The following is a 27,085-nucleotide window of genomic DNA, read 5'->3' as shown; positions in this document are numbered from 1 at the left end:
TTGTCGTCAAAAAGTATCTCTATGAAGGTTGTGTCTCTAAAGTTCAAGCCAAGATTTATTGGACCTTATAGGATTTTGGAGATTCTTAACCCGGTTTCTTTTCGATTGGCTCTTCCAGTTACGTTTAAGATTCATAACGTGTTTCATAAGTCTCTGTTGAAGAGGTTTGTTGAGCCAGTGGTTCCTATGGCGGCACCTCCTGACCCTGTGTTGGTTGAAGGTAATGTGGAATATGAGGTAGAGAAAATACTGGATTCTCGTCTGGCTAGACGGAGACTCCAGTATTTGGTCAAGTGGAAGGGTTATGGCCTGGAGGACAATTCTTCGGTCTCTGCCTCTGACATTCATGCCGATAGATTGGTTTGTGCTTTTCACCGGGCCCATCCTGATCGGCCTGGTGGCGTGGATGAGGGTTCGGTGACCCCTCAAGGGGGTGTACTGTTTTGAACTCATTTTCTGGTTTACCTCTGGCTTCTGGTGAGGGTGGTGGAGCTGGCTGTGTTGACAGAGGAGTCGTGAGTTCTCCATCCGGTCTCCCTCTAGTGTTGACAGTAGGTAATGAAGCTGATCTAAATGGCAGAGACCTGCCACCTGAGGAAGAGGACTGTGAGTGGACATCAGGAGTCTCTGACTGGATTTAAGACAGCAGACTCCCTAATTTTGTGCTGGTGATCTTTTCCTGCCCTGAGGTTCTGGTTTCCAGTTCTGTTCCTGCCTTCTCAAGCTAAGTGTGCTTTGCTATTTTTTCACTTGAGATTTGGTCTGGTTTACTCAGTTTTTGTGGTCAGCCAGCCCCTGCTGGGGCTGTGCTGAATTTCCATTCTTATGTCTCTGTTTATGCCAGTTTGCTTTTTGTCCCTGATCAGATTGGTCTCTTTTTGCTCTGTCTTCAGAATATACCAGAGTGCTGATATAGGGAATTTTAGTCTAGCGACTTCAGGGTTTTTGTTATCAGAAAGTGTTGGAGGTATAACATAACTCGTTTTTCTTATCTTTCAGGTTACATCGGGGGCTTATCTACAGCATTACAGAATGCTTTAGATAATCCCCTGATGGCGGTGGCCACATCTTATATGCGAAAAATAGGTGACAGATTCCCTTTAACTTCAACCCCTTAGGCCGGTTTCACATTTACGGTTGTGTCCGGAGCGTTTCTGACGCATACATCCGTTTTCCTATCTTTAACATTGTGGACGCAGGTGTATGTGTTCGACCGCATTTGCTTACGCATGCGTCATTTCGGGTTGTGCGGCGGGGCACGGCTAATGCAACATATTGCAATTTTGGAGGCGGCAATTTGTATGCGAACACTTGCGGAAGGAATGCGTCTAAGCAATGCATTTCAGTCTATGGGAACGCATGTGTACGCAAGCACATGTGTACGCTTTGCGTTTGCATATGCAATAATTTACATAAGACACGCCCATTGTTCGTGGCTTGTGTACATTCAAAAATTTGCCTGGAAAATAGCACTTGCCAATCGTCCTTAAACGCATGCATGCGTTTGCGGACGATACGCTGCATACTCAGCCGCAAATGTGAACCTAGCCTTTGTGACGGAGCCAATTTGCTACTTAATGACCAGGCCAATTTTTACAATTCTGACCACTGCACTTTGTGGGTTTATAACTCTGGAACGCTTTAACGGATCCCGCTGATTCTGAGACTGTTTTTTCGTGACATATTGTACTTCATGTTAGTGGTAAAATTTCTTCTATATGACTTGTCTTTATTTATGAAAAAAACAGAAATATGGTGAAAGTTTTCAAAATTTTTCAATTTTCAAACTTTTAATTTTTATGCCCTTAAATCAGAGAGATATGTCACCTAAAATACTTAATAAATAGCATCTCCCTCATGTCTACTTTACATCTGCACAATTTTGGAAACAAAATTTTTTTTGTTAGGAAGTTATGTGTTAAAAGTTGACCAGCGATTTCTTATTTTTACAGCAAAATTTACAAAACCATTTTTTTTAGGGACCACCGCACATTTGATGTCACTTTGAGGGGTGTACATGACAGAAAATACCCTAAAGTGACACCATTCTAAAAACTACACCCATCAAGGTGCTCAAAACCACATTGAATAAGTTGATTAACCTTTTACATGCTTCACAGGAACTGAAGCAATGTGGAAGGAAAAAATGAACATTTAACTTTTTTTCACAAACATTTTACTTCTGAACCAATTTTTTTATTTTCACAAGAGTAAAAAGAGAAAATTAGCCACAAAATTTGTTGTGCAATTTGTCCTGAATGCACTGATAGCCCATATGGGGGGTAAACCACTGTTTGGGCACACGGCAGACCTCAGAAGGGAAGGAGCGCCTTTTTGGAATGCAGACTTGAATGGAATGGTCTGTGGGCATCATGTTGCGTTTGCAGAGCCCCTGTGTGCCTAAACAGTAGAAACCTCCCCACAAGTGACCCCATTTTGGAAACTAGACCCCCACAAGGAACTTTTCTAGATGTGTTGTGAGAACTTTCAACACCCAAGTGTTTCACTAAAGTTTGTAACCGAGCCGTGAAAATAATAAATAATTTTTTTTAGCCCCCAATTTTTTTATTTTCACGAGGGTAACAGGAGAAATTGGACCCCAAAAGTTGTTGTCGGGGCTCAGAAGTGAAGTAGTGACATTTTGGAATGCAGACTTTGATGGAATACTTTTATATTTTATTATTTTTCGATAATTAAGGGGGTGATAAAGGGGGATTTGATTTACTATTTTCTTATGTTTTGATCACTGTCATAGGGTCTATCACAGTAAACAAAATGACCCAATTGTAAAAATCTCCTAGTGTTGCCGGGTGCTGGCCAGCAGATCTCGGGGGGATCGTGGACCCTATTTCTCTCTCCTCTGATGTGCGATCACACCAGAGGAGAGAGAAATTAAATGGGAAATTGGACTTTTTTTTTTTATTTTTGCAGTTGCCGTTATACCGTTAATAATGGCGATCACAACCCCGGCTGTAGATAAGCCCCCGGTCCGACCTGAAAGATAAAACATTTTTCTTATTATACTCACCCAGGGGAGTGGTCCGATCCGATGGGTGTCGCAGGTCTGGGTCCGGCACCTCCCTTCTTCTTGCGCCGCCGCCCTCCTGCTTGCTTCCTCACTCCCGGCATCGCATTTCTGCGCAGGCATACTTCTCTGCCCTGTTGAGGGTAGAACAAAGTACTGAAGTGCACAGGTGCCGGAAAAGGTCAGAGCGGCCCAGCGCCTGCGCAGAAGTGCGATGCCGGGAGTGATGAAGCAAGCAGGAGAATGGCGTCACAAGAAGATGGGAGGCGCCTGACCTTGATCTGTGACACCCATCGGACCGCCCCCCACCCCTCCCCGGGTGAGTATAGTAAAACTTATTTTTCTTATCTTTCAGATCGGACCGGGGGCTTACCTACAGCATTATAGAATGCTGTAGATAACCCCTAAAAGGCAGGGGTGCATCTTATAGCAGCCAAAACAGGTGACAGGTGCACTTTAATGACTGATAATAAAACATTCAAAATCGACGAAAAATTTTAGTTTACAGGAAAAAAATATGTTAAGAAACATTCTTTCTTGCATACAAGTCAAAATTTTAAAAGGATGATTAGAAAAATGTAAGTTAATTACAATTTTTTTTTTATGCAATTTTATTAATTTTTTATATTTTTTGGGGGAAATTTCAGTGTAATTTATGAAGGAAGCAACAACTGCCAAAAATTAGATGGACGAGGGACTCAGATACACGCTGTATTAAATATAAAGCAGGGCCTCATACACATTATGTTCAAATTGTCATGTAGTGCTACTCCTACACTTGTAAAAGCTCTGCATGCAGTGCAAAACCTTCCAAAAATGATTAGCAGGGTCATCCATGCACCCTTGAAGGCACCAACTGTAGTACCTCATTGAGATATTGTGAACAATGTGTAGTTGTAGTACTCCTACACTCATAAAGGCTCTTCACACAGTGCAAAGCCAGAAAAAAAATTATAAGAAGGGTCATCCGCTGATGTCTCTTCTACGGCTGTAACCGCCGCTGCCGCTCCCCTCCGCCGCCCCCCCGGCGGTGCGCTCTCTTACCCGACCTTCTGCGCTGCTGCATCCCCGCGCTCTGTCCCTAGGTCGCGGGTGCGTGCTCGCCCACTTCCTTCATCCAGCGGTGGGCGTCGCTGAAGGCGGGGCCTACCGCCCACTTCCTGGCCAGTAGGTATTTCAGGCGTCCTCCCTATGGGGAAGACGCCTGATGATTGTGTGGCTACTCTGCACTCTGGCCGCTATAGTTTCCTATAGTGCATCTGCCTGCCTTGTGTCTTGCTCAGTTCCCTCTGTCAGCCTTGTGTCTCGCTCTGTTTTCCACCCCGCCTGTCTCAGCCTTGTCCTCTTCGCTCCTACTCTTCCCCCTGTGGCTCTTCCTCTGTACCCCCTTGCCACCTGTAGCAACGTCTTGCTACCTTATTACTAGCCGCTGCCTAGTTCCTCCGTTACCCCGTCCCGATACCCTGGTCTCTGTCCTGTCTTGTCCTTCGAGCCGTCCCTCTTGGTACTGGCTGTCGCGGTTCTGCCCCCTGCGATCCTGCCCCTAACGATCCCTGTATAGGGGTCGGTCTTCACCTGGCGTGCTCGGCCCAGGGGCTCCTGATCCGCGACCCAGAGGGTCCACTCTCAGACATACTCGGTTCCCGAACGTCACAGCTGGTAAAACAGTAATCCTCTTTAAGTGTCCACTACTTACTACCTTTTCTTTGGAGGCTGAGGGGACTGCCTCCATCTGCTTCCTGGAGCCCAATTCCCAGGTGCCTGGGCTGTAAATGACCCTGCTTTGTGTAGTGCCAGAGCCCCCAACATGTAGAAATGGGCGACAGCCCCCTGTGTCACCTGCACCATCGCTTGCTCCCTCATAGGATGTGGGGAACCCCAAGGACAGTCCAATCTCTCGGGGTTGTAGCCCTGTTCCGAGGAGCCTCTCCCAGGCCTATTCATTTTGCAAAAAGGGTTTGCCCTGCTCCCTTCCTTCTCGGATTACACCCACCAAATACCAGCGATGACACCCCTCGATTTTGAGGAACGTGGCCTTGGCTCCAGCTGTCAGTTCTTGCAGCTCTTGCTCTGGTTTAACAAGATGCGATGACTGGTCCCATACTCTTCTGTGGTCCCCCATCATCGCTGCCGGTGGTATGTAACGTCCTCCCCCCGCGATGTCAGTCTTAGTACCTTGCGGCTAGCGGGTTCGCTAGCATGTCTCCAGCCCTGGTCCTAGCTTACCTCCCTCTCTCTTCCGACCATCCTAGGCCCCACAGTCCGTTCACCAGTTGCTGGATCCTGGCTCTCCCGTCCGCAGTCTGCAAGATCTCCAACGGTGGCCTGGGTTCGGGCCTTGGTGGTTGCGGACCAGAGGCTTCTACCGCCTCTGCTGTCGCGCCAGCTTGATCTAGATCCGATATTTCCCTGGTCGCTTCCTCGGGAGGCTCTCTGGATTCTGCTATCTTTGTCGTCCACTCAGCACTTTACAGTGTATGGATTACTAATTAAATCTAGAAAAAAATTTGAACTTTTTTGAGGTTTATATATCAGCTAAATGTGACACTATTCACATTAAACTCTATGTATGACTAAATGAATCCTTAAAAAAATGTTGAACGCTTTTTCAGAGTGTTATATAGCACCGAAATACTCTATAGATGACAATGTAGTCATTTTTTTCACCCCAAAAAAGGAAAGTGGTCACGTGCAGCAGCTGTATACTGTATTTAGCAATGGACTGCAAAGCCCTAAGCCCTGCCTACAGTAGAGGCTGTATTCTGCCACTTTTCCTGCTCCTGCAACTGTCCCTATGCTAAATGCAGAATGATTGTGATACAAACAGCAAAGCACAAGATTTAGCCCTTAGAAAGACTATTAGTTAAACTGTTCCCACACAGGCCTGGATAACTGCTCTCTTCTTCCAATTACAACTGTCTTGGAGCTGTTCAGCCGAGTGTGGCAGCGCCTGTCCTTTTATAACTTCTGATGAGGTAATGCGGCCAGCCAGTGGCTGTGGCACTACAATTATTAGCAGTCAATCACCGCATGTTTATTGGCTGTGTAACAGGTGCCAAACATGCAGGGCAGGAATTCGAGCTTAAAATCCGGTCACCAGCCATTGCTCGTCGAGTGCCGAGCAGCCAGATACTCAAATGATATGTGAGTATCACCGAGCATGCTCACTCATCTCTATTAAATATTTAGCTGCAATTTCTCTAATTTTTTCAAAATATTTGGAAAACCAGTTTTTTTAGGGACCTATTCAGATTTAAATGGACTCCGAGGAGCCTATATATTTAACATTCCCCAAACTATTCACTTTATCCCTTGTTGTAGAGTTTTGAGTGACAGTTTTTGGATTTTATTCCCCAAACTTAGTAGTATTTTAAAAACCGCACCCCTCAAATACTTCAAAACTGCTGACAGTATTTTTTTTAACCCTTCAGATGCTACACAGGAATTAATGCAAAGTGGACTGAAAAAAATTGTAATTTTTTTTTTGTCTGAAATTTAGCTTAAGCCCCAATTTTTTCACTTTTACAAGGAATAGCACAAGACAATGGACAGTGCATTTGACTGAAACAGATTGCGAGTTTCATGCCTCATTTGGAGGCAGAAATCCTCCACAACTGACCCCATTTTGGAAGTTACACCCCACCAGGATTTTGAATTCACAGATATTACACGGAAACACAGAATTTGATAACATTAGGTTGTCATATTGAAAATTTTCTTAATGAAAATGTTGCTTTAGCCTCAAACTTTTTCACTTTTGCAAGAGGTAACTCGAAAAAGTTGACCCCACAGTTTGTTACCTACTTTCTTTTGAGCGTGGCAATGCACCACATATAGTCAAAACGTTCTGTTTGGACACGCTGCAGGGCTCAGAGGGGAAGAAGCGACATTTCGTATTTGAATTGTAAATTTGTCTGGAATAGATTCCACACAACATGTCTCATTTTGGGGTGGACGCTCCTGGACCTGCTCCTGCTTCCCATTAGGTAATAGCTTTATTTATGCTAATTTATGATGATATATTGGGTGCAGTGGCTCTACTACTGCTGGATCAGGCCATTTGGGGAATGTGCAATACTGTTTGATTATGTGTTTATTTTTTGAACTTGTATCTATTCCCATGGCCATTGTAATAATACTGTATTGGCCCTTCTAAGTGTCCCTTCTCAACATGTGCCAGTAGGTGGAACTCCTCCTCTCTTTGTATCTATTTACCCTAATAAATATATGTTTTGCATATTTAAATGATTTTTGGGAATTTTTTGATCGCTTTTTTCTTCCGTGTGTAACATGTCTCATTTGCAGAGCCCCTGAGGTACCAAAACAGCAGAAACCCACACAATTGACTCCATTTTGGAAACTAGACCATCAAGGAATTCATGTAGGTGTGTATTGAGCTTGTTGAACAAATAGGTGCTTCACAGAACTTTTTATGTGGATGTGAAAATGAAATGAAAATTTCCCCTAAAATGCTGCTTTCCAGGACGTCCCTCCTAACAGCACCACCAAGAGACAGTCCTTCTTATCCTTGATAGGGACAGGAACACATAAGAAGTTTAGCCCTTCCCTCAACCACCCACTAGTGTTTTTCCTGTCCCGATCAGGGACAGACGCATGAGTTGAATGCGCAGAAGTTATTTAGTATTGCTGGATTCATTTGGATCAGGGGGTCCGTCCCTTTCCTTCCCTCTACAGTATGGTCTGGAGGCCAGCACCTCTCTGGGTACAGGTTCCTCAGCCTTCCAGTTGAGCAGGATCTTCAGAGACAGCCACTTCCCCTTCAGGAGGGCTCTCGGCTTCCTCACGGCTATTTTTTTAGCAGCGCAGAGAGAGGAAATTCAGCTCTGACACATTTGGTGTGTGTTCCAGCATTGAGCACATTTCCAGTTTCCATGGGAGCTCCGTGAGTCCTCTATTGCCTGACGTGCATTCCAGCGTTTACCACGCTCCAGGTTCAGGAATTGAGTGCCGGGAAATTCTCCACTGACGTGTGTTCCAGCTGTTCTTCGCAAGGAAGTGACTTGAAATATGGACAAAAAGCTGAAGGTGATTAGGCTGCTACTGACAAATCATATTGGAAGCCACATAATAATAATAATCTTTATTTTTATATAGCGCTAACATATTCCGCAGCGCTTTACAGTTTGCACACGTTTTCATCACTGTCCCCGATGGGGCTCACAATCTAAATTCCCTATCAGTATGTCTTTGGAGTGTGGGAGGAAACCCACGCAAACACGGGGAGAACATACAAACTCCTTGCAGATGTTGTTCTTGTGGGATTCGAACCCAGGACCCAGGTGGCTAACCACTAAGCCACCGTGCTGCCCACGTGAGAAGTTAACTATTTATTTTATGTCCTGGGGACCGACCTTTACCAATGCAGCAAGCAGTTAGCAAAGGAGGGGCAGAGTGTTGGCAATCCTCAGGTTAGGTTTCTACAAAGACATCCCTTGGTCAAGTGAGTGGAGTCTGGGGGTGGAGCTCACCCTTTCTTATTCCCTCTTCATAGCTATACCGTATTATTGCACTTTATCCTAGGACAAGTTAAACCCTAAAAAGCCTACTACTTCTAACCTACTTCTTCTTAGAATTAGAAGTAAGTTAAAAAATGTGCCAAATGCAACATGAAGCTGCCAGAAGCATACAGGAAGCAGCTATGTTCAAAATGCATTATTAAAGTAGTTAAGGAAGAACGTTCTTCCTTCATGACCTATATGAGGGCTATGATTAGAGAAGAGGTCCAGAACTCAGTATCTGGCCTTGTTTCCCCTCATTCTGTCTAGTCTACTCCTTGTCAAAAAAGGTCTGGATGGGATGTGCTGTCAAGTTCAGGGAAGAGTGAGATATCTTACTACTCCGACCCTGAGCAGGAGGTGTATGAAAGTGTTACCTCCTGTTTCTCATCGGAAGATATGGTTACGCTTCTACAAACAGTCAGAAGCACCATGAAAATTGAGAACCTCCACTTTGAGGCTTTGTGCACATGTAGCAGAAAATTTCTGCTTAAAAACCTGACTCCCTTCCTAGAAACCGCGGGTTTTTTCCTGCGCGTTGTCCCGCGCTTTTTGTGTGCAAAAAATGTGCGGTTTTTATGCGTTTTTTTCCGCGCAGTTCCTGACACATAGAAATTGCCATAAATGCGGAAAAATCCGCGAAATTAATGAGAATGCTGTGTTTTTTACCGCAAAGCGTTTTTTTCACGGTAAAAAGCGCATCAATATGCACAAAAAGTGCAAAATGCATAGAAATGAATGGGAAGCTTATTTTTAGCATTTTTATAGCGGATTTATTGGCAAATCCGCTAAAAAAAATGCTGAAAAAACGCTGTGTGTGCACACAGCCTAAAACAAAATGTTTGAGGGTCTGAGGTTCAGAAGTAACACGGCCTTTCTGGTTAATAAACACATTAGAGCAATGATCCCAGAGGATTGGGAAGATTCAGACAAAAGACTGATTATGCCTAGGGAATTTAAGGCCTGATTTCCATTTGAACCAGAAGAGGTCAAAATGTGGGAGGATATCCCTAAAATTGATATTCCTGTGGTTAGAGTAGCAAAAAAGATGTCTATCCTGTTTGCAGATTCGCCAAGTCTAAGAGATCTTATGAATAGGAAATAGGCTGCTCAGAAGAACCTGGGAGACATCTCTTCAGCAATAATTAGGGACAATATTGCTGCCACTTCAGTGGATAGATCTATGCACTTATGAATAGATTAACTGCAAGGCCACCTAAGGAAGAAAACTCGAAGATATAATGGAATCTTTACCCTTACTTAGAATGGCAACAGGCTTTATGTTGGATGCTTCAGCTGAGTTTGTCCGGTTTGTGGCCAGGAACGGGGCACTTCGCAATGCTGCTAGGCGAGCTATATGGTTTAAGACATGGTCTGGGGATAACCATTCAAAAATAAGCTATGTTCCATTTCCTTTTCTGGATTCCAAATATTTGGTCCAATGCTAGACTATATTCTGGAGGAAGCCTCCTATAGCAAAAGAGGATTTCAAAAGGAGAAATCAAAAAGAATGTCTTTTCGGAGAACCCAATCCCATCAGAGGCAGGACTATAGAGGGAAAAAGACTGGTAGATGGATCTACCCCAAAGAAGGTAAAGGAAAAAATTCACTTCTCATTCCATTGGCTGGCGCACCAAGACAATGATGCCAGAAAGGTGAGTGGGGGTAAGACTTCGGTTTTTCCATGAAGGATGGAAGGGTGTATCTCCAAACCAATGGGTAATGCAAACATTCTCTTAGGTTACAAGATAGAGTTCACTCAGAGTCCCTCAATAAGATTCCAATTCACTGCCCTGTCCCTGAGAATCTATGAAAGGCTACTAGGAGACATGAAAAATGTATTAAGTTCAGGAGCAGTGGTGCCGGTACCAAAACCAAAATGGTATCTCTATTCCAGTATGTTCTCAATATAGAAAAAAACACGCGGGTAACTTTCGGACTATTATAAATCTGAAATCCCAAACCAATAGATTTTGTACATAAAATTCAAAATGTAGTTGATAAGATCGACAGTACCCTTAATTGTCAAGAATATGGTAATGAGTACTCTAGATCTGAAGGCGGCCTATTACCACGTAACCATTAATGTTCCAGTCAAAAATATTTGAGGTTCGCAGTAAAAGGAGAGGTAATTTACAGTTCTGGTGTCTTCCATTTGGTCTTTCTTCTTCTCCCCACATCTTCACCAATCTTGTGGCAGAGATAATGGCCTTTCTAAGAGAAAAAGATATAATCATTATTCAATATTTGCAAAACTTCCTTCTAGTGGCAGAATCGCCACAACAGCTATGGAACTATCTAGTTTCAACCATCATAGTGCTAAGAAACCTGGGATGGATTGTAAACTAGACAAAATCAGATGTCAAGCCAGGAAAACCAAACTTTTTTTTCTAGGGGTCCTTTTGGATTCGGAGCGTCAATTGATTTTTCTATCAGAGAGGAAACAGGAGGAACTCATTCAAAGTCCTCGCTTTCCAGAAAAGAACACAAGTTTCCATCAAAGAAGCCATGAGAGTCCTAGACTTCTTGTATACCATGCGTTCGGAGTCAGTTCCACTCAAGTGAGTTACAAGTTACAACATGAAAAGGTCTCTAGATTGGTGGCTCTTTTGGGGAACTTTCAGAAGGGGAATCCATGGATTCTATCCTCATTTGTGACGGTCACTACCAATGCCAGCCGCAGCGGATGGGGGGGCTCATGTGCAAGGTCAGTACTTTCAGGGCACTTGGCCAGTTTCAGTTAGTCTTAGATCTTCAAATTACAGAGAACTCCGAGCTGTCTGGCTGGGAGACATTATAGAAATGTCAGGCTATCCAAAAGAATCTGACCTTTCAGAATGTCAGGCATGTCAGACAGTGTCACAAAAATGTCCTTCCTACATTACCAAGGGGGTCCAAGACATCACCATCTTCAATCCTTAGCCCCAGAGAGATATTCCTTTGGGCAGAGATGGCGATTCTCTTCATCTCCAGTGCACCTGCAAGGGTCTCAGAATCAGGTTGCGTATTTTCTCAGCAGAGAGAAAGTACAAGCATCAGAATGGGCACTGAACTTGGAAGTGTTTCATCAGTTAACCCAATGCTGGGGTACGCCTCATGTAGCCTTATTGGCCTCAGAAAAGAACATAAAGGTACTGAATTTGTTTTCCTTAAACCCAAGAGTCAAACTGATTGGAGTAGATGCCTTGTCCCAGAGGTGGAACATGAACTTGGCGTACGCCTTTCTCCAGTTTTCCTGAATTGCGGTGGTTCTGAAGAAGATTGGGGAAGACCAGGCCAAAGTAATCTTAATAGTCCAATTTTCGCCCAAAAGAAGTTGGTTGTACCTGCTTAGACAAATGGCTCGGGAAAGTCCCATCCTTTTACCATTTAGACATGATCTTCTGTTTCATGGACCAATATACCATCATGATGTGGAGTTTCTGCAGCTATCAACCTGGATCCAGAGAGGCAGCTATTACTCAGTAATATCCACAATCCAGAAAAGTAAGAAACCTGTGACCTTTGCATTTTACACAAAAATCTGTTAAAAGTATAGTTTGCAATATGGATAATCGATGTCTGATATCTTGAGTCCTGATATTCCAAAAATCCTGGACTTCTTCCAGTCTGGGTTTGACAAAGGTCTAAGACCTAGCACACAGAAGTTTCAAATATCAGCCTTAGGTGCCTTCCTGGATATTCCTCTAGGGGATAATCCTCTAGCTGGTCATCCCTGGATTGGAAGATTTATTAAAGCCATAGGCAGACTTACGGCCCCGTCTCATATAGCGAGATTGCTAGCGAGATCTCTAATGCGTCACCGATTTTGTTGTCAGACGCAGTTTTCCACCGCCTGTCTATCTCGGCTGAATCGCAAATAAGGGTGGGGCGAAGTGGTACCCTCAGACCCCTATGGAAAACCGCGTCTGACAACAGGCATGCTGTCACACTGAAGCCCTCGGACTTCTAACCCGTGGGGTTTATGCAACAGTACCTCCCAAGTCTACAAGCTCACATATACCGAGATGTGTCCTGCCTTAATAATTAGGATTCCCATGAATAGATAGCACTACAAATCAGTCTGTAATTGTTAGGAACGGCGGAACGCACTAAATAAAATAATAATAAAGTGCGTTCGCCGCTCGGGGTCCACCGTGCAGGTGGTATAACTGCTGCTAAGTGGTGGCAGACAAGCAATATGGCGGTATGATGCACACGGGTTAAACTTCACCCGGAGTGCGCAAAGCGGCCTCTGTTCACACACAGATGTGCCGCAACAAAAAACATACAAAACGCTGAACCTGTTAGTGACACAGGCTTCAGGTAGATGCACACACGGTATCTGGGCACAGGAGCAGGACCCAAGACAGAGGAGCTGCATCCCTCTAGACCTACCGTGTATGCGGCGTCGCTTCTGCGGAAGCCAAGGAGGGCTGCAACTGCAGCGCGGCGTAGGACACTGCCGCTCAATGACAAAGCCAGAAAACAAGCGTGATGTCGGACGCTAGCGTAGCGGTGCGGTGAGCACAGTGGCTTAAGGCTTGCCACTGACTGGTGCTGACTACTAAACTAATTCCCTAACCACATGCGTAATATCAGAGGGAAGGGGTTTCAAATGAGTCACCAGAATCATACATCCATCACCATTCACACATAGCACGTATTGTCTATACTAGCGCATGGCGGAAAAGCCATGCACGCTTTTTATAGCCGTGCGGGACCTTCCAGATCTCCGAGATGGACCAGTGAGATCTGGAACAGGACCTGGGCACATGACTCCCGATCTCCAATGGGAGATCGTCTCGTGAGCATGCCCAGAAGGAGCACAGAGGAACTTAGTCTTTGGAGCCGTCTGCTGGAAAGTAATCTTCTCTGCAGTAGATGGGCAGCAGGAGACCATAGAATGTGAGGCTCTGGATTTCTGCAGAGCAGATGCAGAAACCAGACGCCTAACAGTGATTGATAAAGGCCGGATGTGGCCGAAACGTTTTATTTTGGGCTGCATTAAAAATCACCAAAATGTTTCTCCATAAATTGAGTGCCTAGTTTTTCATTATATATCATGGGCTGAGCGTGCCGAGGTCTCAGTGGACCAGATCTGCAGGGCCGTGACATTGTCAAGCCTCAACACCTTCTGCAGACATCATAATCTGGAGGTTATGTTAGGCCACAAGACAGTCTTGGGAAGAAAGGTCCTCTAGGAAGTTATCCCACAATTAATAGTTTCTCTTGGTGGTACTGTCAGGAGGGACATCCTAGAAAGAGGGAATTAGTCCTATCGGTAATTGTGTATCTGGGTGTCCATCATGACAACAAGCGTTACATTCCCTGCATTGAATTTACTTTCTGCTATGTGAGGTAAACATATAAATTTCAATAACAGAGTTGCATCCATTCTGCTGTGGTACTTGGGGTACTTGGAAAATCACTGGTGGGTGGTTCAGGGAGGGGCTATTTAACCTCCTGTGTGTTCCTGTCACCATCAAGGATGTGAAGGCCTATGTCCTGGTGGTGCTGTAATGATAGACTCCTGGAAACACAATTACCGGTAGGACTTATCCTTCTTTAGCCTCAAATTTGTAATTTTTGCAGTGATAATAGGCGAAAAAGTCTCCATAATTTTTTACGCAATTTCTCCTGAATGCGATTCTACCCCATATGTGGTCAAGAACTGCTGTTTGGGCACATGGCAGGGTTCGTAAAGGAAAGAGTGCTACACACAAGGTCAAAATTGTTGGTACCCCTCGTTTAATAACAGAAAAACCCACAATGGTCACAGAAATAACTTGAATCTGACAAAAGTAATAATAAATCAAAAATCTATGAAAATGAACAAAGGAAAGTCAGACATTGCTTTTCAACCATGCTTCCACAGAATTTAAAAAAAACAACTCATGAAATAGGCCTGGACAGAAATGATGGTACCCCTGAATAAAATGTGACAAAAGGGACATGTTAAATCACGGTGTGTCCACTAATTAGCATCACAGGTGTCTACAGTCTTGGGATCAGTGAGTGGGCCTGTATAGAGGGCTACTGATACTCATTGTGCTGTTTGGCGACATGGTGTGTATCACACTCAACATGGACCAGAGGAAGCGAAGGAAAGAGTTGTCTCAGGAGATTAGAAAGAAGATTATTATTGATTATTTCTCTGACCATTGTGGGTTTTTCTGTCATTAAACGAGGGGTACCAACAATTTTGACCACGTGTGTATTTGATTTTTGGAGTGTAAATTTTACTGAATTAGATTGTGAATAACATGTTGCATTTGCAGAGCCTCTGACATAACAAAACAGCACAACCCCCCCACAATTGGTGTAAAAACAGTTTTTTTTCCACTAAAATACTGTTTTAGTACCAAATTTATAATTTCCACGAGGGATAATAGCAAAAATGTACCCCATAATTTATTATGCAATTTTTACCAAACGTAGTCATACTTCATATATGGTGTTGTACACTACTGTTTTAGCACACGACAGGGAGCGGATGGGAAGGAGCGCTACTTGCATAGAATGTGGGCTCCATTAGCTGAGCTCTTGAGGTGCCAAAACAGCAGAAACCCCCCCCACAAAGTGACCCCATATTGGAAATGTCACTGCTTGAGGAATTCATCTATGGGTGTAGTGAGTATTTTGAACGCACAGGTGCTTCACAGAATTTTATTATATTTGGACGTGGAAATATAACATTTTAGTGGTAAAAATTGTACCTGTTTTTATTTGTTTCAAATTTGTCAGTTACCCAAAGGTTAATAGGTGATAGTGGATCCCACAATTTACTACTCACTTTTTCCCACACGCGATGATGCCCTATATATTGTTGGAAACTACTATTTTGCCACACATCAGGGCTGAAAATGAACTATTGCTATTTGGCATTTGGAGCACAGATTTTGGTAAAATAGTTTGCAGGCGACATTTACAGAGCCCTAAAGGTGCCAGAACAGCAGAAAAACCCGAAAAAATGACCCCCATTGTAGAAATTGCACCTTAATGAATTCATCTACAGCTGCAGTGACTATTTTGTAACATTCACACCGTGCTTTTTTCCTGGAGAATTGCAAATCTGCCAGTTTAGTTCTCATACATTGTGTCCCCATACAGTTTTGAGCCCCCATATATTGTAGTGTCCCCATACATTGTGCCCAACTTGTGCTTCTGGTGACACACGCCCCGTAAATTGTTAATTGCGCTCTCCCTTCTTCAATAATGCCAAACATGCAGCTGCTTAATGCAGTTTAGGCACCGTGGGGCTCAAAAGCAGGGGGGGCAATTGGATTTAGGAGCGCAGAATTTACTGTGCGGTATAGGGGATAAGACTGCTTTATTCTTCTGGTCAGTGTGATTACAGCGATACAAGATTGATATATTTTTTATGCTTTGCTGCTATCACAGTCAAAATTATTTTTTTCGCCACTATATTGTGTTCCTTCTTGCGCAGATTTTGGGAAAAATGTTTTTTGACCGCTTTTTCGTCCGATTTTTTTCAGATGTCGTTTGAACAAAAACTTCAGTTATTGTTTTTATTTTTTACATGGTTTACAGTGCGATAAGACCAATTTGTTCATCAAGTCAGTATGATTACAGCGATACCAGATTTATATAGTTTTTTTATGCTTTGAAATTTTACGTGGGTACACAAGGTTTTGATCCAAAGGTGAATGGAAAGCAGTGACCGGAGGCTATGGTCAGGAGGATTACATAGTTGTGGAGCAAATCACCAGTTTGTTGTATCAAAAAGATTCCTTGTCAGATAACAGCACAAAAGGGTAACAGTATCTAGTTGTTTTGATATGGTACTCCTATACCAAAACATGGTACGTAAACAGTCTAGACCAACATGCTGTTATGCACAATCTACTGTGGAGACATATGTTTTTCTGGTGTGCGCTGTACATGTAAATTAGAAAGGATAAGGTTAATTACTCATTGAGTGAGGGATCTTGCCAAGATTGTGGCCAAGTACCCTGATGCGCGTTTCACATGGATGTCACTTCTTCAGGGGGCGTGGCCTCAGTGTGTCAGCTGTCCGCTATAGATGAGGGTCCGTTCCGGTCACACGATTGGACCGCAACCAATGAGATGTTTTGTGATAGCATATGCACACATGCACGTCCCAGGTCCTTGCAGCTCACAGTCTCCCCTTCCGCCTTTGTCACAGTCACGTGAGGCGGCCACACACACTATGTAAACTCCGCCTGAACACTGAGGAGAATGTAAGGAAACCAGAGGCGCTGTGCGGGTGGAGATACAGAAATGTTAACAATTGCGCTTTAGTAATACATATATAATTTAAGGTCAATAGTGACATAATAAGTGTGTAATGTGTTAAAGTGCCTTATAGTATAAAATTTACATTGTTAACTAATTTATAGAGAATAACAAAACAATCTAAATTCATTGACATACAGTGCCTACAAGTAGTATTCAACCCCCTGCAGATTTAGCAGGTTTACACATTCGGAATTAACTTGGCATTGTGACATTTGGACTGTAGATCAGCCTGGAAGTGTGAAATGCACTGCAGCAAAAAAGAATGTTATTTCTTTGTTTATTTTTTTTTTAAATTGTGAAAAGTTTATTCAGAGGGTCATTTATTATTCAACCCCTCAAACCACCAGAATTCTGTTTGGTTCCCCTAAAGTATTAAGAAGTATTTCAGGCACAAAGAACAATGAGCTTCACATGTTTGGATGAATTATCTCTTTTTCCAGCCTTTTCTGACTATTTAAGACCCTCCCCAAACTTGTGAACAGCACTCATACATGGTCAACATGGGAAAGACAAAGGAGCATTCCAAGGCCATCAGAGACAAGATCGTGGAGGGTCACAAGGCTGGCAAGGGGTACAAAACCCTTTCCAAGGAGTTGGGCCTACCTGTCTCCACTGTTGGGATTATCATCCGGAAGTGGAAGGCTTATGGAACTACTGTTAGCCTTCCACGGCCTGTACAGCCTTTGAAAGTTTCCTCCCGTGCCGAGGCCAGGCTTGTCCGAAGAGTCAAGGCTAACCCAAGGACAACAAAGAAGGAGCTCCGGGAAGATCTCATGGCAGTGGGGACATTGGTTTCAGTCAATACCATAAGTAACGTACTCCACCGCAATGGTCTCCGTTTCAGACGAGCCCGTAAGGTACCTTTACTTTCAAAGCGTCATGTCAAGGCTCATCTACAGTTTGCTCATGATCACTTGGAGGACTGAGACAGACTGGTTCAAGGTTCTCTGGTCTGATGAGACCAAGATCGAGATCTTTGGTGCCAACCACACACGTGACGTTTGGAGACTGGATGGCACTGCATACGACCCCAAGAATACCATCCCTACAGTCAAGCATGGTGGTGGCAGCATCATGCTGTGGGGCTGTTTCTCAGCCAAGGGGCCTGGCCATCTGGTCCACATCCATGGGAAGATGGATAGCACGGCCTACCTGGAGATTTTGGCCAAGAACCTCCGCTCCTCCATCAAGGATCTTAAGATGGGTCGTCATTTCATCTTCCAACAAGACAACCACCCAAAGCACACAGCCAAGAAAACCAAGGCCTGGTTCAAGAGGCAAAAAATCAAGGTGTTGGAGTGGCCTAGTCAGTCTCCTGACCTTAACCCAATTGAAAACTTGTAGAAGGAGCTCAAGATTAAAGTCCACATGAGACACCCAAAGAACCTAGATAACTTGGAGAAGATCTGCATGGAGGAGTGGGCCATGATAACTCCAGAGACCTGTGCCGGCCTGATCAGGTCTTATAAAAGACGATTATTAGCTGTAATTGCAAACAAGGGTTATTCCACAAAATATTAAACCTAGGGGTTGAATAATAATTGACCCACACTTGTATGTTTAAAATTTATTAAAATTTAACTGAGCAACATAACTTTTTGGTTTGTAAGATTTATGCATCTGTTAATAAATCCTGCTCTTATGTGAAGTTTGAAGGCTCTAACTTATTTGCATCTTATCAAACCTGCTAAATCTGCAGGGGGTTGAATACTACTTGTAGGCACTGTATATCTCAGAAATACATAACAATGGGAAAGTGACATAGTGCATATGGATTAATGGTGATGTAAATAATAAAAACTAGTGATTGCGCGCCCTTTGGGTGCGCGCTGGGATTACGAACCACACAATGGGATGTAAGCTCGCATCAGACTGACCTCGCAGTGGGGTGTAACCACGCATCAGACGACAGACCTCGCAATGGGGTGTAACCACGCACCAGACTGGCGTATGTGCAGACTAACAGCAAATATAAGTGTACCTCTCCTGACACTCCTACCTTGTGTGCAAATGTAACCTGCCGTTGTCGAGTGGCTCTTGCATTTTGGACACGTGTTCTATCTTGTTCTCGTCTTTGTGAAATTTGTGTATCACTTTGTGCATTGCGTGTTGTTCGTTGTCGTGCAGCATTAGATGCTCTACGTGATTCAGTTACTTCATTCATTTCTCTTTCTCTGGCCGCCCTCTGTCGGGCTGCATCAGCAGTTATTCGACAATTTTGTTCGTCTTCTGTTTCATTACGACGCAGGTTACGCATCCGTATGCGATTTGCTTCTCTACGTGCAGCAGCGCGCTCAATTTGATCCATCTTTGCAATGTTGCCTCACACTCTTGCCTGAGTGTTGCCTTCCAATGTTGCCTCACAGTGTTGCCTGAGTGTTGCCTCACAGGCTAACGTTCAAAAAAGGCTTATGCCTTAACTCGTCCCCAGGGAGAGCTCCTCTCCTTATTAGATATGTCACTTAACTCCTATACAGGGCCTTACAGTACTTAGGTATCCATGGTTACGCCCACGCATATAGTAAGTTAGCTGCTAGTAGTAGTAACTATGGATACCTAAGTTACTTTTGAGCTGTGGATGACTCATTGCGCCCAGACAGACGGTTGGGCTGTGGATGACTCATTGTGCACAGACACACGGACACATCCAATATGGATAGAACATTAAGACATAAAAATATTAAAAAATACAGTCCAAAATGATCCTGCGTGCATAACTTCAATGAAGGAGTGAAAATATATGGCATAACTAAATGTGAAGGAGATAACACATATTGCACATATCTGCATCATACCACGAATATAGAGGCAGGTTATTTTGACACCGTTAAAAATAGTCCTTATGGTTTTGTATAAAAGGTTGATAAGAGATATCCTCATTGACTTCATTTCTTGTGAACAATTCCAAAAGAGAAAAGCAGCAGGGAAGTTCCTCCGATTAACCCTCTTCGCCTTAGATATACTATAACCAAAAAAGTGAATAAAAAAACAAATAATTAAATTTAATAGAAAAGGACAAACGTATAATTTAAAATGGCCAAAACAGGACATGGCTAGGACTATGAAAGAGAACGGTTTTATTATAGTAAACAAGTTCCCAAGGATGAGAAGCCCATTGGGTGCCATTGTGCCCAGTAGGGTAATCCACCTGCATTCTTTCTGGGCCAGGAGACGTTTGATATCACCTCCCCTAATATCACACTGGACATGTGCAATGCCTTTGACTGAGAGGAAATTAGGGTTACATTTGAGGAGTAATTTAAAATGGTTGTGTAGTGTTTTAAGCTGTATGATGTCTCTCTGTCGTCTCTGCAGCCATAATGTTGCGGACATGTTCCCGTGTGCAGGTTCCCCAGCGCCTTGATGTTAAACCGATATGTACTTTAGGGCAAGTACATGTGGCGTAGTAGATCACCTGAGTTGTATTGCACTTAATGTGCTGTTTGATGGAAAACTTCTTTCTTCCATTTACTGCCTCAAAGGTTGAGCTGCGGCAGATATTCTTGCATGACATACAATTTCCACATTTCTACTTGACTTATTTCACAGTGCTCTTAAGCCTCTTTCACACATCAGGTTTTCGCCGTCAGGCGCGATCCGGCGCTTTTGACAAAAACCGGATCCGGCGAAATGCAATGCCGGATCCGGTTTCCCCCCCATTGACTTGCATTAGAGCCGGATCGAGCCGGATGGCCATGCGTTTCATCCGATTTTCGCCGGATCCAGCAATGTGACGCGATCCGGCGTCTGGAAAAAACGGCTACTGTAACGTTTTTTGTCTCCGGCGAAAAAGCCGGACACGCCGGATCCGGCGTGTCCAGCTTTTTCATACAATGAAAGCCTATGAGCGCCGCAATGCGCCTGATCCGGCGACAGCCGGATCCGGTGGCCGGATCCGGTTTTTTTGGTCTGAGCATGCACAGTAGCTCTGCCCACAAGACATATATAAAAGCAAGACAGTGGGACCCTCAGCCACACCCAACATGACACCCAAGCCAAGAACCAGGAGCAGGAGAAGGCAGCAGACATCTGCAGCAGCACCATCAGCACCACCCCAAATGGAGCAGCATGCTGAACAACGGGAGGGGAGTCCAGCAGCAGATGAGAGACGGTAATTATCAAATCCCCCATTCCTCCAAACTAGGGCTATGGAATATCAAGATATTCATTGGCCCTTTGTTTCTCTTTATCCAACAGCCGCCCAATAGATGCAGCAGCAGCAGCAGCAGCAGCAATGGCGGCAGCAGCAGGAACACCACCCACAGCCATGGAGTCTGGCCATGAGGAAGACAGCACATCTTCTTCTGGGAGCCCTCCCTCGCATCGTCAGCGTTTGACGGTAAGTTTTTATTTCCAAAATCCATCATCTCTGTAATATATGTCTATTCATTGCCTTTTATTTCAAAACAGGAATCACAAGATGAAGAGGAGCTCCCAGAAGAAGAAGGAAGGGGTGGACAGACACTTGGAGTGGGCTCACAATTGGTAAGTTTTTTGCATCAAACGCAGAAACACAACATCACACTACACACAACACATAGAAAACAATGTTCTGCAGACCACACACAGCAAACAAATGCCTACATCCAAAGACATAACATTTTTTGTTTTCTTCTCTAGTCTTCCCAATCTGGTGCTCAGCCAAGAGGTCCTCGCAGTGCCTCCCGGGGTCGTCGGCGACAGCAACGCGGCGGTCACCAGCGTGTAAGTATAAATATTTTTGCTTTGTTTTTTTTGCACTTTTTATTTCATTTCTTTTGTGGAGGCTAATTATGTTATTTTTGTCTTTTTCTTTAACAGCCTTCACAGCGTGCTCCTGACTCAGACGGTGAGGATGGAGGGATTGATGTGGACCACCTCATCGATCTCGTCAGAGAAAGGGAGCCGCTCTGGAATATGGCTGACCGCCGCCACGCTGACCTTATCGTTACCCGACGACTCTGGGAGGAAATCTGTTCGCTCCTTGTGGGCCGCTGGGAGGACCTCGAAGCTCGGGCCCAGATTAAAGAGCGTAAGTATATACAGTACCGGTTGCTTGATTTAAACCAGTGTTTCCCGAACTCCAGTCCTCGTGGTCCCCACGGATCATGTGTTCAGGATTTCTATTTACTTTGGAAATCCTGAAAACATGACCCCTGGGGACCATGAGGACTGGAGTTTGGGAAACACTGATGTTGTATACTAACCACTTTGTCCTTTCTCGTTTCAGGGGAGAGAATTGTGAAGCGGTGGCGGTCTGTGAGGGATCGTTTCAAGAAGGAGTTCAATAAAGAGATGCGGGCCCCGAGTGGATCTGGAGGACGCAGGAGCAAGTACAAGTACGCACGAGCCCTGTCGTTCCTCCGGGAGACAATGCTCACCAGAAGGTAAATATTACACACCACATGTGACAAAAAAATGTTTAGATGTAACTTTTTTTTTTCAGCCAGGGCCATACCATGTCACTATTTTAATTGTTTTTTTTTCTCTTTATTCCACAGCACGGTGAGCAGCACTCGGGAGCCTGCACGATTGGACCCTTCTGAGGCGATCCCTGAGGAGACCGGCACCGAGGGACACTTCGACCGCCCCGGTACATCTGCACCTTCCCAGCCTTCCCACACATTCGACCCATCTGTCCCATCCACCAGCACAGGAGCATCGTGGCCGCCTACATTACATGAAGCTGCTGGTGAGGAGATCGATTTCCCTTTACCCCACCCTTCTGCCCCTGCCACCTCTAGTACACCTGCGGGTACTGGGCGGCAGCGGCAGAGGGGTCAGGAAAAGAGTTATGTGCCAGAGTTCTTGCATCTGAATGCATCTTTCCAGAACTGTCTAAAAGTCTTGTCAGAGCAAATCTCCGCAGGCTTTCAGCAGATCAACTCCAGCATTCTGGAGGTGAAGACACTTCTGCAAACCATGCATTCAGAAGCAAGATCTTCGCCAAACCACACCTTTTTCAGGTCTGTTGTGGAGCGCATGGCAACACTATCTCCTACCCAGCAGATGCATGTAATGCATTCGTGCCACGGTGCTCTACAGCAGGTTACCTCCCAACCTCCACCTCCCACCACTGTAGTTCCTCCACCTGCACCCCCTCCAGCCACTTTCCATCCTCCCCCTCCTATTACATCTGCACCCCCTCCAGCCACTTTCCATCCTCCCCCTCCTATTACATACCAGCAACCTGCCCAGTACCAGCAACCTCCCCAGTACCAGACATCTCCCCACTTCCAGCAACCTGCCCCGTACCAAACTCTTTCCCCGTACCAAACTCCTTCCCCGTACCAAACTCCTTCCCCATACAACTTTCCATCAACATCATCTGCTCCTACAGTCCCTGCCCAACCCTGCACTCCACCGCCCACCACCTCTTCTGCCTCCCACATGTCCACCCATTCTGTAGCTTTTTCCACACCATCACCTCTAACTGTTCCTTCCCCACCACGATCCCAGTCCTCTCTCCACACTCCCATTGTCGAAGTGTCCCGCAGCCCCTCCAGCAGTATTTCCACCCCACACTACACAGATTTATGATGTGTTTTGTAATAAAAATGCCCTGTTGGTTTCAAACCTTTATTAAAAAAGTTTTTTTAACTTTAAAAACAGTTTACAAAAAAAAAATATTTTAAATAAAAGTTAAATTATTGTTTACACTGGTTGTCTGTCATTTCTTTCTGCGGCGAAATATGTTTAAAAAAAAAGGTTAAATACAGGGTATTTAAAAGGTAAAAAGGTATTCAAAACCAGGTATATAACTGTGGGTAAATTTTAGCTTTTTCCCACAGTTGTGTTCCTGGTTGTGTTTGAAGCAAAGTATTTCACCTAAAAAGTTGTGTTTATTGTTGGTGATTTCCTAACAATGTACACAACTTTTGTTTAAAGGTGAAATACTTTGCATAAAACACAACCAGGTACACACCTGTGGCCTAAAGCTAAAAATAGAGACCATGACAAGATAGCCAACTTTGGTTGGCAAAGGTATATACTGTTGGTACAGAAGGTACACAAGTTTGGTTAGGGCACAAATCTTTCACACTCTGTCATCCTGCCAGTGTACTCTGCCTTGAGGTGACATAAAGTATAGTGCAAAATTGTCCCTCATTACTGAAACCGTCACAGAACTTCTAGTGGTAATGTCATGGTAATCTTGCAAGGTGGTTTCTTCAGAGGTGTCCTCAATGGAAATGGGTTCCTTGCAGATAACAAAATTGTGGAGTACCACGCAAGCTTTGATCACCTCGTCAACAGTTTCTGTCTTGAGGTTGATCGCAGTCAATAGGACCCGCCATTTGGCTGTCAGAATACCAAAGGTACATTCAACCATTCTTCTTGCTCTTGTGAGGCGGTAATTAAAAATGCGTTTTGGTCTTGTCAATCCTCTGCTAGAGTACGGTTTCAAAAGGTGTTCTGTCAGCTGGAAGGCTTCATCCCCTACACAGACAAATGGCATATGTGGACCTGATGTTTGCGGCAGCGGTCTAGGTGGTGGGAACTGGAAGGTGTTTCCATACAGTTTACGCCCCATGGCAGACAGTTTGAAAACTTGAGAGTCATTGGAGCGGCCATAGGCCCCAATATCAACAGCAATAAATTTGTATTCCGCGTCAGCGATGGCCATGAGGACAATTGAAAAATATTTCTTGTAATTGAAATATTCCGATCCCGATCCGGCTGGCTTTACAATGCGGATATGTTTCCCGTCCACAGCGCCCAAGCAGTTGGGAAACTGACATATCTGTTGAAACTTGTCAGCAATTTCAATCCACCTCTCTGTTGTGGGCTCTGGTAAAAACTCTTCAGCTAAGGAGTCCCACAGTGCATGGCATGTGTACTTCACTATTCCAGATATGGTGGAAATCCCGAGTCTGTACTGGAAATGCAGTGACGAAAGGGATTCTCCAGTTGCAAGAAATCTGTGGGGAATTAAAAAACAATCAATTAGTTTTAAATCACAGCATTACATACCAAAACTCAGCTATAACACTTGGAGATACAAACTACCACCAACAAGATTGCAGTGAAAGTGTGCTCTGATGCGAGCACATCCAATAAATGTGGCTTACCTTAAAGTCACCATCAGACGCTCTGCGGGTGAAACAGAGAAGCGGCAATAGGTGTCCGCTTTTCTTATGAGGTGTGCAATGCGCTCCACCAAGTAATCAAAATTCTCCATTTTCATCCGAACATATCCAAAAAATTTATCCGGGTTTCGTCGAAGGTCCATGCAGAGTGTAGAATAGACCCCACGCGTCATTCTCTTGGCTGTGATGGGGTGGATCCACAAACGTCGTCTACGATGCCTGATGCGCTGCTGTCTCGCTCTCTCCTTCTCCAGAACAATCACCCTCAAACGATTCGCCTCCGCTATAAAATCCGCCAAATTCTTCAAAATATTTCCAATCACAACATCCATCTTCGCCAGTAACTTGCTCTTCTCTCCAACCTGCACTTTCTCCTCTACAACCTGTCAAAGAAGGGCTGTAGGAACACGCTATATATAGTTTTCCAGTAGCCAATCCCGTTCGGAAGGCCACAAGGGTCAATTTTAAAAACCGGATCCGGCGTAATCCGTCGAAAAACGGATGAACCGGATGAGACGGATCCGGTTTTGTCTGTCAAGAACAAGACGGATCCGGCAGAAAACCGGATCCGGCACATCAGGTTTTACAAAACATTTGCCGGATCCGGCGTTCCGGCACGACGCCGGATCGCGCCTGACGCCGAAAACCTGATGTGTGAAAGTAGCCTTAAAATGCGGCATTGAGGAATTGAGGACCCCTTCAGAGTCTGCAAGCAGCTCTCACTGCGGGGTTGGCCCCCATTTTTCGGTTCCCATCGTTCACTCTTTGTGCTGAATCGGTTACGAATGACCCTTCACTAGTTTCATCAGTGGTCTTCACAGATGAAAGAATAAATGACGTTTCTTCTATTCAATGTAATGTTAATCACGGACAGCACACAGTTTGTACACTGATGCCGTTTGTGTGCTCTCCATGATTTTTGCAGACCCCTAGACTTGTATGGGTATTTTTTATCTGTGACTCAAATAAATAACGGGCATGCCTTTGTGATTTTTTTTAATGCACATTCAGGCTATGTGCCCACGGTGCGTGTTAAAACGCACACCAAAAACCGGACTCCTTCCCAGAAATCGCGCGTTTTTTTCTGCGCTATTTCACCGCGATTTTACCGCTATTATGATCGCGATTTTGCCGCGATTTTTTTCGTGTGCGATATTCAAGCACTTTCCAAGCGATTTGAAGCATCGCTTGGAAAGTGATTGACAGGTTGGTCACACTCGTCAAACATAGTGTTTGACAAGTGTGAGCAGCTGTTTACTATTGAGGCCGCCTATGCGGCATCAATAGTAAAAGATAGAATGTTAAAATGCTAAAAAAAATAAAAAAAAAAATCGGTGTATATTTACCTTCCGGCGTCCCGCGCTGCATTCCCGGGCCACAGCGTTCCCAGTAATGCCTTGCGAGACCTGTTATGACGTTGGTCTCGCGTTGCTATAGCGATCTCGCGAGACCACGTCATCACAGGACCTTGCCACAAGGCATTACTGGGAACGCTGTGGCCCAGGAATGCAGCGCGGGACGTCGGAAGGTAAATATACCCCGATTTTTTTTATATTTTATTCTTTTTTTTACAGGGGTATGGTACCCAGGGCCTGGAGGACAGTCTCTTCTCCTCCACACCGTGGGTACCAACCGCACATGAGACGCTTAACTTCCCGCATGGTGGGCATAGCCACATGCAGGAAGTAAGCGATTCTCATGCATTCCTATGGGTGCGGAATCGCGGCAATTCTTTGCGATTCTGCACAAAAGAATGAGCATGCTGCGATTTTTTCCGCGATGCGATTCCGCCGCGGAAAAAAGCGCAGCATTAGCACAGCATGTGCGGAATGCCATAGGAATGCATGGGGGGCGTTCTGTACACGATTTTTAAACGTTTTCGCTGCCTTTTCGTGCCGAAAATCGCGGCAAAAACGCTTAAAAATCGCTACGTGGGCACTAGGGTGACCGGATCTCATATGGGGGGGGGGGGGGAAATGTCAGAATCTTGTTCGTCTGGACCCCACAAAACGATTCCCCTTTCCAGATATTGAGAGAGCCAATATTTGAGCTCGATCAAACGACGTTAACCCGTGCCGCTCGTCGCTCAAAGTTTGAAAAAATCCAAATTGAGGTATTTTAAGATTTAGGTATTTTGCATAGTCTGTTAGACTATAAAGAATGTGACAACAACATTGCAGAAATAGCCCTGACCAAATTTTCGAACCATTTGTGGT

At 44.5% G+C, this 27,085-nt stretch overlaps 1 protein-coding gene across 5 annotated transcripts in view; it reads left to right on the top strand.

The window, feature by feature from the left end:
- Nucleotides 1-27,085, top strand: part of LOC141100102 (uncharacterized) — a 100,634-nt gene that overhangs the window by 32,834 nt on the left and 40,715 nt on the right. Inside the window, exon 1 of one of the 5 annotated variants that reach the window (XM_073588330.1) lies at nucleotides 7,306-7,410. The exons of the other annotated variants lie outside the window; for them this stretch is intronic. The gene's annotated coding sequence lies outside the window, so the exon portion shown is untranslated. Of the gene's footprint in view, nucleotides 1-7,305; nucleotides 7,411-27,085 lie in introns of those variants that run through there. 5 annotated transcript variants of the gene reach the window in all.

This window comes from Dendrobates tinctorius, unplaced genomic scaffold (assembly GCF_039654945.1).
Source record: "Dendrobates tinctorius isolate UK_male_01 unplaced genomic scaffold, ASM3965494v1 ptg000103l, whole genome shotgun sequence".
NCBI classification, from domain to species: Eukaryota; Metazoa; Chordata; class Amphibia; order Anura; family Dendrobatidae; genus Dendrobates; species Dendrobates tinctorius.
This window is presented reverse-complemented; position numbering and strand designations above follow the sequence as displayed.